The following is a 13,013-nucleotide window of genomic DNA, read 5'->3' as shown; positions in this document are numbered from 1 at the left end:
TTGGCCACTTTCAGAACTCTTTTGATTAATGACAAATCTGGCCTCCCCTTCCCAAAATATTTATTTCACAGTCTCTTGTGTATGCACAGCCATTATCTTCGAACTCTCAGGAATGCATAGTTGGCTTCCTCAATGTTTGTAGGATTGACAGATAGATGAATATGAGAGCAACAAAATGACATCTGGAAAGCCAATTGATGGCCAGTTAAACTGTTCCGTTTCAGTAATTGAGAAAGAAAGTGCTCTAAGATTGTTTCCTCCCTCCTCCTCTTCGTGATATATCCCATTTGGCTCTTTACTGCAAGTCAACCTCCCCCCCCCCCCGCCCCCCGCTCCTTGTCAAGAAATACAGGTCAGCATTCCAAACAGCCGAATCCTAGGCAGTATTTAGGAGAATTTGCTTACTCTAGACAGAAATACTGCAGCAAAGAAGGCAATATATATAAAAAACGATCTTATCAGGGGAAAACAGGTGCTGTGGTCACCATATCAAGGTCACTAGCATTTTTAAAAAACTGCTCTGAAATGTTTAGCAGACATTCGCTCCTACCAAATGATTGGAGATTTGCCCACAGAATGCATTCAGGCCACAATCCTGCATACAATTGCTTTGGAAGTAAGCCCCATGTTAAGTCTCCCAGGGACAGAGCCACAGCATGTTTTATAGCCCCAAATATATTTGTTTAACTGTGGAGTATTGAGAATTGAGCCCCGAGGTGTTCCTGAATGGGAAGGCTAAACAGAAATCAAAATTCGCAACTGGTCTGGCAAGCACCACCTGCCGCCAGAATTTTTCCTGGGAAAAACTAGACTGCAAAAACTAGACTTGTCAGCTTGATCTCTTGGGTGGGATTAAAGTGGAGGTACTGAGCCTCTTGGGCTTGCCGATCGTAAAGTTGGCAACTCGAATCCCCGCGGCGGGGTGAGCTCCCGTTGCTCTGCCCCAGCTCCTGCCAACCTAGCAGTTCGAAAGCACACCAGTGCAAGTAGATAAATAGGTACCGCCACGGTGGGAAGGCACTCATCATGGTGTTTCGTTGCACCAGAAGCGATTTAGTCATACTGGCCACATGACCCAGAAAAGCTGTCTGCGGACAAACGCTGGCTCTCTTCACCTGAAAGCAGAGATGAGCACCACACCCTACAGTCAAAATCGACTGTACTTAACCGTCCAGGGGTCCTTTACCTTTTTACCTTACCTAAAGATGCAAACATTTAAAGCACTCCCCCCAAAGAATCCTGGCAACTGTAGTTTATTCCTCCCAGCTCCCTTAACAAACTAGTTCCCACAATTATTTTTTGGGAGAAGGGATATGCTTTAAATGTATGGGGTGTTTGCAGCCTCTGTCTGCAATCCTAATTCTTTTTACGTGGAAATAAACCCCATTGATCTGAGTAGACGCAGTTAGGATTACAATGATGGCAGATAAAGGAAGTGGCAATGACAGAACTGTTAAATATTACAAGTCATGGACTGCAGGTGGGACCTGGCAACTCTGGGATACCTTTTTTGGGGGGTTGGTTTTGAACTTCACTATTTCCACAGCCTGATACTGACTGCCTTACAAGAATGCAGTTTTGCTGTTAATACCTGTAAAACTACACAGGGTCATCAGTCTTAAATTACAATAGCGGTGTGTGATCTCCACATTCTAGATGTATACATGATGCCAAAAGTGATGCAAGGCCAGGAAATTTTGCTACTTAAAAATGTAGACAAAGGGAACCAAATACAAATGATACCAAGTCGGTAGATTTCTTATTTAATGTATGCTGGGGAAAACAGTTACACAATATCAAAAGAGATGGCAACTCCCGTTTCTAATTGCCAAAACTGAGTGCACAGGTGACGGTGTTCCATAGATCATATTGAGTGGCCTCTTCCCACCTTGTTACTCACATCATACACATTCTGAGAGGAATCATGGGTTGGCTGGAAGGTCTGCTACTTGGCATTGCTCATTGGCACCAGTGGACCCCACCCCAAAAAACCCTGCCAGTTTGTGTCACCCCCCCCTTGCTTCTTCCTCCTGGTAACAGCCTTCCTAACTTAACCCCTTATCTGTCTGTCTTTCTATTGATCTCTCTGCTTGCTTGCTTGCTTGCTTGCTTGCTTGCTTGCATGCTTATTAATAACAGTCATAGAAGAGTTACAGGTAGGTAGCCGTGTTGGTCTGCCATAGTCAAAACAATTCCCATTGTTCATTGATCACCCATTCCCACCACCCTTCTGAGTAATACCCCTCCCCACTCCCTCACTATATTTAAGGGCCTGGTGACTTCCGTTTCATTGTATCTGAAGAAGTGTGCATGCACATGAAAGCTCATACCAAGAACTTGTTTAGTCATAGAAGAGGAACCAGATGTTGTGATATTATTACAAGCCGAGCTGCGAACGCTGCAGCAGCGAGGTCAGCATGACTATTGTGTCTGTTTTCATCCTGTGGGAAAGTTACCAGTCCTACCAGCTTTCCACACATACGTGATGTTTTTACTGTACTGTTGTATCTTCCTTTCAGTTCTGGCTCGAGAGATGCTGGACATATTATGCACAGCTCTGAAATCATGAGCTGGCTAGCAGAAACATACTCTGCATTTTAACTGCAATAAAGTAGTTTTAGCTTTACTGGCTTGTGTGTGTTGTTCTTCAAGCTGGGGAACAATCATATATTACTAATGTGCCCCTGGACTCGAGTAGCCAGGAGGGCACGCAAGCTTCGTTCCTGCCTGGGGGTCAGTCTAACAACTTGCCCCCCCCCCCCCGGGACGTTTCATAACACCATAAAGGCATCTGTTATGTGGCTTCCTTTTGCAAAGGTTGCTGGGGCTCTGAAACCAATTAGGTCACTCAGAGCAGTCCTAGATGTGTCTCATTTCTGGTCAACAGTGTACAGATGAGAATCAACTTCAGAATATGTGATTCCGTCACCTTTAGATCCGTTTCAGCTCCCAGTATGTGCCAAAGCTCTGTTCAGAGTGTTGGCCAACACCTCTAAACCATAATCATTTTAGGAGCAGGATAGGAGCATGATTTAGGACCACCTGCTTCCACACTATCCTTTTCTTCTGGAATAGGTGTAGAGAACCACTGGGCCGCTAAATGTTGCTAAACTACAACTCCCATCAACCCCAGGCAACTTGGCTAAAGGCCAAGAATGATGGAACTTGTCGTTCTGCAGCATCTGGAGGGCCAAGATTCCCTCCACCTGCCCATGTGAGATCTGCTAGGGAGGTTGTGCTCAGTATCCCAGAACCATCTAAACTCTGGGTGGCAGGTAAGTGGGGCAGATCTTTGCTGTTGTGACCCTTAGATTCTGGAAATAGATCCCTTGAGAGGCAGGTCTAACCACTTTGCCACTAACCTTTTCAAGACTGGTGGGCCTTTAGTCTAAATCAGTGCTTTTAAAAAAATGTTTAGGGGTACTCTCATTTTCCTACTCATACTGAAATACTGCCCCTCAATGAGGCCAAACATAGATTTACAAAATCGTAGAGAATCTGCCCTGAGGATCATCTAGTCCAACCTCCTGCAATACAGGAATATGCAGCTCTCCCATACAGGGATTGAACCTGCAACCTTGGAATTATCGGCACCATGCTCTAACCAACTGAGCTGTATGCATACCCCTGCATCACCCTAGAAAAGAAAGCACTGGTCTAAATTAACTTGTTTTCTCTGCATGGTTGCGTGTCGTGTGGCTTTTCTGCCGATTGCAGTTTCATTGTGCTGATCCTTTTAATTATGGTGCGCTTGTTCCATTTTTAAATATACCGGTAATTCTATATTGCTTTATGGGGCCTGACATACGTTTTAATACAGAAGAAGCTTCTGGAACAGTGCTGTTTGGCCTGTGCTTGATTTGTGTGAATGGAAGTTCCCAGTGTGCAGACAAAGCCCCAGACACGTGAGGTTTTCTTTTTCTTTCATCTGTAATCATTCACTTGAGCTTAATAGTGGACATGGTTATACATCAAATTCTATGGAAATGAGCGAAACGACTACCTGGATGGAAGGAGGTACATTCGTCGTGATCAATCCTGAGCAAAATTTTCAGAAAAGCAATTACAGGACACGTAGATTTATAGGACAGCAACAGAGAAGATCAGCCTTGTGAAGCAAATTTGATTTCATGTTTTTATTTTAGTCGATAAACAATAAATTGCAAAACCCCAGGACTTCAGCCTGCGCACTGTTTAACAAAGTAGAAGTCGATAAGGAGTTCAGTAGATTCAGAACTAGTTATGCTGGGGATGGCTAACTTCTTCTGCTTGGGGTGCCACAGACTCCCAGGGTCAATAGGAGAAAAACGATGCCAGATGGAGATCAAATGCCTTCCCACAATCTGTTCCGACGTACCCCTTTCCGTTCCCTACCACTGATGGAGCACTGATGGCACAGCTTTCCACAGCCACAAGGCAGAGGTCTCCAGTGGCAGGTCTCCTCTTTTGAACACAGGGTTAGGCATTCTGCAGGATCCAATGGCCCCTTGGAGCTAACTTTCCCAGAGCTTATGGTTTGTGCCTTAAGCACCGGAAAGCATTTTCAACCTGGGTGAAAGCATTTCTGGCTATTGTCTCAGAGGCTGCCACACAGACGCTTCCAGGGCATGCTTTCATTTGTTTTGGGAGGGATTCTGGAAGTCCAAAAAGTGGTGCTCTTACATGAAAGATTTCAGCTAACAGCCTAAACCCAGAAAAATGTGGTTGGTGGCTTAAGGGCAGTCAGTAAGGATGAGGAAGTAGGGGTGGGAATAAATACATGTAGTCCAACCTGTTTGAAGCTTCTCAACTCTGCCTTAAGATATCTAAGTGTATTCAATTATTTAAGAAATGTGTATATACATTTAAATCTCATCCTTTGATATTTGTGCTCGATAGTCCAAATGCTTGATGGAAATAACTGGTTTGCTTCTTGCACCAGGTGTACATGGACCTTTATCTCTGCTAGGCAGAAGACCTGTGTTTTTAAAGCTGAGAATTCAGGCAAGGGGACTGGAACATCCCCAAAGGGACTAAGCCTCCAGAGAGGCAGCCAGTCCCACAAAATGCTTCAAGAAAGGGAGAAAACACCAAAAATTGGGTCAAGGCACATTGCACAAGCGGAGCTCTATTCTCTCTGGAGTTCTTGTCATCCAAGGTATCACTGCACAATTTGGAATGATTATCCTCATCTTTCAGTAGCTCTTGAACAACAGCCCACACTGTTCATGAGAGTCCCATCACGAGCGGGAGAGACTTTGTCCGGTTTACAGTGGATCCAGCACCATGGGAATGGTGTGTGTCTTATCATTTGGTGTAAGCCACCCTAGAAGTTCTACTGAAGGGAAGCATGCAACTATTAGAAATAAATAAACCACAACCAACCAAGTAATACCAAGAAGAGTTAAGCTGAAAGTGTTTGGTGATGGCGTGCACTCCAATGGGTGCTATATTTCTTTCGTTTTTGACATTTCTGGGTTGCAACTTAATTTGAGTCGCTGAACCCATAGGTGTTTTCTACTTAATATATTCATTTCATAGGAAGAATGCGTCACTGGTCTTAATTCCTTCTGACAGAAGCTAGAATAGAAACACACTTGTGGAGACAGCAAAATGAGAACTGAGCAGAGGCTGCAGCCGTTGACTTTGGAGCCGGTCTCGCCCAATTCATTGTGGTTTATTTCCAATTAAACAGGCACAGGATAGGCCAAGAGATGCTCCAGAAGATTCATCTTCTCAAGTCAGATACTTCTAAGCACTGCTGCTTTCCAACAACTCTAGTTGTGCGGATTGCATACTGACTTCAGCAACCTCTTCCTTGTAGTTTTGAGTGCCAGGAAAGCTATTATTATTCCTGAGAAGCTAGGCAGATAAGTCATAAGTAAAGAACGAAATGTGCAGTCAGATTATGAAGAGTGCTTCCTAGAAGCTGTGCTTAAAAATCCAAACAATAGATCCAGCATCCTGGTGGCGGTGGTATTATTTTATTGTTATTCCTGTTGTTTATATATAATAATCTGCATGCGTGGTGTTTCGCAGAGTCGAAAAGGGCAGGCGCAAGTCACAAAGAGCTTAATCTTCTGTTTCAACCATTTTTCATCGTCTATAATTTTGTCCAATTATAAGCCATTTGTGGCACTTTCTAGCTGACGTTTTCCAAAGACACCTTTCAATTCTATGCTTGTTTGACAGCAAGAAGTGCAGAAAAGCATTGTAGTGTACAATATGCAGAGCAAAAAGATGAAAGTATTGCTCAGGATTCCTTCTAGAACAGGGCACACAGGATTTGTGACCCACCAAGCAGAATCTACCCAGTGGCTCCCATTTACTATGTTTTGTTTGGTGGGTCGCAAATTCTTCAAATCTTCCTTGGAATAACTAAGAGTGCAATCCTGTACATTTGTACCCCAAAGTAATTCCTGTTAACGAGGAGGGTGCAAGAATCGTGAATCTTGGCTAGGCACAGTTGCACCTGCAACCTTACTGCTCACAGGTGAGTCGGGTATGCACGATGCCATCCTGGAGCTGCTGTAACAGTACAACTCCCGAAAACCCTGCCAAGTTCTTCATTTGACCAGTAAAATATGAGACAAGCAAGAATTGTGCAAAATGTTGATTTGCTAGAAAAGTAACCACAAACTAAAAAGTTTATGTTGGTGACAAAAAGCATAGCTGCATACTGTTTATAGCAGGGGTCAGCAAACTTTTTCAGCAGGGGGCCGGTCCACTGTCCCTCAGACCTTGTGGGGGGCCGGACAATATTTTGAAAAAAAAAATGAACAAATTCCTATGCCCCACAAATAACCCAGAGATGCATTTTAAATAAAAGCACACATTCTACTCATGTAAAAACACCAGGCAGGCCCCACAAATCACCCAGAGATGCATTTTAAATAAAGGACACATTCTACTCATGTAAAAACACGCTGATTCACGAACCATCCGCGGGCCGCATTTAGAAGGCGGTTGGGCCGCATCCAGGCCTTAGTTGGGGGACCCCTGGTTTATAGCAACCAAAACAGCTTGAAGAAGAAAGATGCAGTTACATATAAAAGCGGGGGGGGGGGGAACGGGGACGACCCTGCTAAAAACTAAAACGTCAGTTAGACGTTAACTCAAAAATACAGGTAAATGAAAACTGTTCTTTTAAATAACAGACTGCACAATAAAAGTATCTGAAGAAGTGTGCATGCACACGAAAGCTCATACCAAGAACAAACTCAGTTGGTCTCTAAGGTGCTACTGGAAAGAATTTTCTATTTTGTTTGCACAATAAAAGCTAACTGAAATTTAAAGAAAAATGTTTTCAGATGTTTAAACAGAGAACTAAAGGGAGCCTCTAGTGGGAAAATATTGCCCCTCCCCTAGATCAAGTAAATAAAATAAAATTAAATTAAAATACTTAACTAACTGAGGTTCTGAACATGAATCCTGGGTATGCCCATGTTTCTATCTTAGAATAGGAAGTTTTGCTCCTGGTGCTAGCGGAGATGGGAGGAGGAAGAAAACCTAATCCTGCCTTGCTAAATAGACAATACACAAGAAAGCACTTTGTGGGGGGTCAAGGAGAACATAAGGAGAGAGGGTGTGTTCACATTACTGCCTCAGAGTGCAGTGGAGTTTTTATTTATTTTGTTTTAAGTTAAGAATATAAGACCCTGCTGGAGTAGGTCAATTGCCTTTCTAATCCGGCATCCTTTTCTTACAGTGACCAACCAGAAACGTGTGAGAAACTTCCAAGCCCAAGAGCACTCTTGCCTGCTGCAGTTCCCAGTAACTGGTACAGTGTTACCTTGGTTCTCAAACTTAATCCGTTCCAGAAGTCCGTTCCAAAACCAAAGCGTTCCAAAACCAAGGCGCGGTTTCCCATAGAAAGTAATGCGAAATGGATTGATCCGTTCCAGGCTTTTAAAAACCACCCCTAAAACAGCAGTTTAACATGAATTTTACCGTCCAATGATCCATAAAACGAAAGCAATAAACAATGTACTGCAGTCACACAATCGATCGATCAGTAGCTGAACTGGGTTCCACACAGTCACAAAAACAAAAGAGCCGCAAAAACACAAAATAAATAGCAAAAACCGACAGACCTCAGCGTAACACTCAAAACGGAAGCGTAACCCTCAAAACGGAGCATGTTCGGCTTTCAAAAAAAGTTTGCAAAGAGGAACACTTGCTTCCAGGTTTGTGGTGTTTGGGTTCCAAGTTGTTTGAGTACCAAGGTGTTTGAGAACCAAAGTACCACTGTATTCAGAAGGAATCATCTTTCAACCCCATCCAAGTTGGTGGCTATCACTGTCTCCTCTGGGAGCGAGTTCCCTGGTTTAACTTTGTGCCACATGAAGTTGTTCCCCACCACCACCACCACCACCACCACCACCAGCTAGCTCTTTCCTGTTAGCTGCTCACAACACCAAGACTCCCATTAATTTATTGTTGTGTACACACACCAATTGATGCTTTTGAATTATGGTGCTGGAGGAGACTCTTGAGAGTCCCATGGACTGCAAGAAGATCAAACCTATCCATTCTTAAAGAAATCAGCCCTGAGTGCTCACTAGAAGGACAGATCCTGAAGTTGAGGCTCCAGTACTTTGGCCACCTCATGAGAAGAGAAGACTCCCTGGAAAAGACCCTGATGTTGGGAAAGATGGAGGGCACAAGGAGAAGGGGACGACAGAGGATGAGATGGTTGGACAGTGTTCTCGAAGCTACTAACATGAGTTTGGCCAAACTGTGAGAGGCAGTGAAGGATAGGTGTGCCTGGCGTGCTCTGGTCCATGGGGTCACGAAGAGTCGGACACGACTGGACGACTGAACAACAACAACACACACCAGGGGCATTGACAGGGTAGGGATGTCTTCAGCCTATGTGCAAAGGTATCCACACCTTGACTGCAGATAAATTAGAAATGAGTCAGTGTGGAGCAGATTTGAGAAACAATGCATTAAACAGCAGCGTCTTATGACAAAGTATGGAATACTTTTGCATAATGTGTGAACACTGATTAAAAACCCAGCCCTGGAAATGCAGTGAGTGCACAGCAAACGGGAGTTCATCTACTTTGAGGATTTTCATGCACTGCCTGCGTTCCTTGAATCTTTTGCCAAGCCTCCCTTTTCCCTTGTCTACGGATTATGAAGTAATCAAATACATGAACAATTCCTTGCCCTCATCCGCAAACTAGTTTTGCCCCACCTTAATAAACTTATCAAACCTTTATTAGGCATTTACATGTAAAATCACGAAAGAAAGAATCACATACAGTAACTTTAAAATATATATACACAAAGAAACAACAATTAAACTCATAGGCTGATTGTATGTGTGTATTAGTAAAATCTAGAATTTCGTCCTGTTAAAGTATTCCTTGAAGCACTGCTGCCAAAAACTCGGCTACCCCCGCAGTCACCCCTTTGTCAATGTCAGAGAGACAGAATCCAGCACTTCCACCATGCTGCGGTTTCAAACCGTCCAAAAGGGGGGACAACACGCATTCACGCAGCGTACTGTGTAGTAGACAATAAAAGAGAATATGCTCTACAGTGTCCGGGACATTCAGGGAACATCTGCAGTATCTCTTGTTTCTGGGAATATTCTGATATCTACCCCTGACAAATGCCGAGGGAAAGATATTCAGTCGGGCCAACATAAATGCCCTACGTTGGGCTGGTATTATTAGTTTGGTAACATAGTTGACCCTGCTATCTAGAATACACCTTAATAAACAGGCAGCCAACAGGGATGTTTTACCAAATGCAAGAGCCAATCAGAGGGCAAGCAGGCACTTCCACGCCTTCTACTGCCAAGTGACAGACAGGGAAGGGAAGCCTACATCGGAGCCAGAGTTGTGAGAATGAGTCTTATCAGCCAAGCCACCTAGGAGACTTGGGTGAAGTATGTGTACTGTGATGCCAAATGTGTTTAAAGAATTGCAAACGGGAAGCGTGCAGAAATGCAACAGGCTGCTTTAAAATACCTTGAGTCAGATTCACAGGTGTCATTGGGAATATGCAGCCAGGAAATTATAGCTAGGGCAAGAATAAGCAAAAACAAATAAGAATTTGCCAGGCAAAATACGTTGAGGATTTGGAGGCACATTAGGGATAAACACAGTTTATGTGACCTGGACTTGTTGGATCTCCCTGTCACCCCCCTGTGAACAAAGAGTATGTCCCCTTGGACAAACTTCACATTTTCCTGTGGCTGTGTTATGACAGGAAAGATTGGTAGCAATGGGCAAGATCTCATTTTGAAGAAGAAGAAGAAGAAGAAGAGTTTGGATTTGATATCCCGCTTTATCACTACCCTAGGGAGTCTCAAAGCGGCTAGCATTCTCCTTTCCCTTCCTCCCCCACAACAAACACTCTGTGAGGTGAGTGGGGCTGAGAGACTTCAGAGAAGTGTGACTAGCCCAAGGTCACCCAGCAGCTGCATGTGGAGGAGCGGAGACACGAACCCGGTTCCCCAGATTACGAGTCTACCACTCTTAACCACTACACCACACTGGCTCTCAAAACCACTGTCTTACGTAATTGAAGCAGAGACCCAAGGAATGCCACAGCTGAAGCTGCTTTCTGCTCTGTATGCTGAATGACGCTTTCAAAGTAAACCCATTTCCTAGCAAGTGCTTCATCATTTCACCCCTGTAACCCTGTTTGTTGTCTGAAAGAGGGCGTTTTTATTACAAAGGCATCTCAGGAGTGGAAATATGGCGGCCTCTTGTCATGTGCCGCCATTGATCTTTAATCTGCAGTGGCCATTCCTGGAGCGCTCTTCCACAATGGGGCCTCTCCGGCAGAAATGTGTGGCTACAGGGGGAAACAAGCGAGCCGAGTGCCAGCGTTGCTCTTTTTCTCCTCATGAAAAGCCTGAAATTGCTTTGTGTAAATGTGTGGAAAATGCTGATATTTTGTTTCTATAAATATCTCGCCTCCCGCGTGCCATATTTCATTTGTGCTGTTTCCTAGGAGTATTTGGCTTCTTATCATCGGGGCTCAGGGTATGGAATACAAATGAGCTCCCCCCGCTAAGAGTTTACCCGGCAACCAGCTCTTGGAACATTGAGGAAGGCTTGTGTGTGTTCGCTGAGTGAAATGAACTATTGACTGAATCAAATTTCACTGAAACACAGGAGATTAGTAAACATACAGTTCTGGTATAAACAGCCAAGATTATATTCAAGCCCCTTTTTTCTCAGCCCGCCAAGAAACATGTGAGCAGGTTTTTGCTCCTATCCAATTACTGCTCTTACCCTTTTACTTTTGCCATAAATTCCTCCTCGTGTGAAGGTTCGCGAATGAGCCCAATCTAGTACTTTACAAACCATATTCCTGCAAATTCCTCAGCAGCTTATCAGGGATTTTCCCTGATGAGAAGGTCAGTAGCAGCAAACAGACTGTCCTGGAAGACAACTTGCCTGCTGCTACCAATCTTTCTGCTCCATGCAAGAATGCTGAATCCTTGGAACCTGATATGCAGAACTGCGTCCCAAATGCCCATACCATATTTCAGGCTCGTAACTCGACAATCAATTGAGATAGTATATAACAAGCAAACATACGCCCCAGTGCTGAATAAAGAGAAATATTATCTGGTTGGAAATGGAGATATCAGGATGAAAGTTGATGTGTAGGCTTAAGTCACAATTATGCATTTGATGTTCAAACACCAGCTCAGTCTACACGCCTGTTTTCAAGAGGCCCAGGAAAGATGATATGAAACACACTGCAATGTGATATTTCCCTGCAGCACTGAGAGATCCAGGCTCACAACCACCATCACATCTTGTGGAGGGGAATTCCACAGGTTAATTATGTATTGTGCGAAAGACTTCCTTCTCTCTGCCCACTGTAGTGACAGAACTTATGGCCTTGGTTAGGCTCGTAGAAATGCTCTGCTCTCTGTGCAAAATTGGGAACCATGTGAAGTGCTCTTTCATAACTTGGATTCGTCCAATAATTATTATTTTTCTGCAGTGACAAATCTTTTGACAGACTAAGTGAAAATACTTATATGCACATTTTTAAAAAGTTTTAAGACGGATATCTTTTCTTGAACAAGGATTGCCTGTACTATGTACACAAATCTTCCAAGTATTTGCGTTGCTAAATCCATATTATTCCTTACCACTGCTTAGTGCTGCATCATAGAGCTTAAACTCCCGTCCCAAGCCAATTGATCTAAGCAAGCATTAACCTTCAAACAAGTTAGAAGAAAATACATCATTTAAATCCATTTTCATGCCAAACTGAGGCTGCAACCTAGCTCTGTGGGAATGGGTGTTCAACAGTTCTACAGGATACATTGCTCCTTTCTAAATAGCCTTCTAGTTTTAATTGTGCCTTCCGGCATTGCCTACTCGAGGTCGCTGGTCACAGTATCTGCCTCCCAATTCAATTCCTGAGTAGCTCGTGAATGCAACATAGGATCCAACTCCTAGGGACTGAGGTCCCTTCACCTCCCCTCCAATAAAATATTTGAGGGGCCTTGAACCCCCCAAAGTTGGTGGGCATTGCCATTCAAATGGTGTGTGTGCCGTGTCATGTGATCAATTTTGCAGAACGGGGCTTACTTGCCCCCCCCCCCTTTCCAAATCGGCACTCATGGCAGGCAACTACTTATAGTTAGTTCTGAACCCAGCCCTGGTTCTATGCCTTTCCACCCTCAACCATATGACTTTCTTCTCAGGGTTGGGGGAATCTTGCCCCCTTTCCCTTTGGGTGCTGTTGAGAAGATAATTGCGAGGATGTACCAAAGTGGGCATGGTGATAGGCTAAGCAGCACCGTTTGTCACTGAAAACGAAGAAGAAGAAGGAGGAGGAGGAGGAGGAGTTTGGATTTGATATCCCGCTTTATCACTACCCTAAGGAGTCTCAAAGCGGCTAATATTCTCCTTTCCCTTCCTCCCGCACAACAAACACTCTGTGAGTTGAGTGGGGCTGAGAGACTTCAAAGAAGTGTGACTAGCCCAAGGTCACCCAGCAGCTGCATGTGGAGGAGCGGAGACACGAACCCGGTTCACCAGATT

The sequence above is a fragment of the Lacerta agilis genome, chromosome 9 (assembly GCF_009819535.1).
Source record: "Lacerta agilis isolate rLacAgi1 chromosome 9, rLacAgi1.pri, whole genome shotgun sequence".
Taxonomy (NCBI): Eukaryota; Metazoa; Chordata; class Lepidosauria; order Squamata; family Lacertidae; genus Lacerta; species Lacerta agilis.
The sequence above is the reverse complement of the archived record's forward strand: the minus strand, read 5'-3'. Positions refer to the sequence as shown.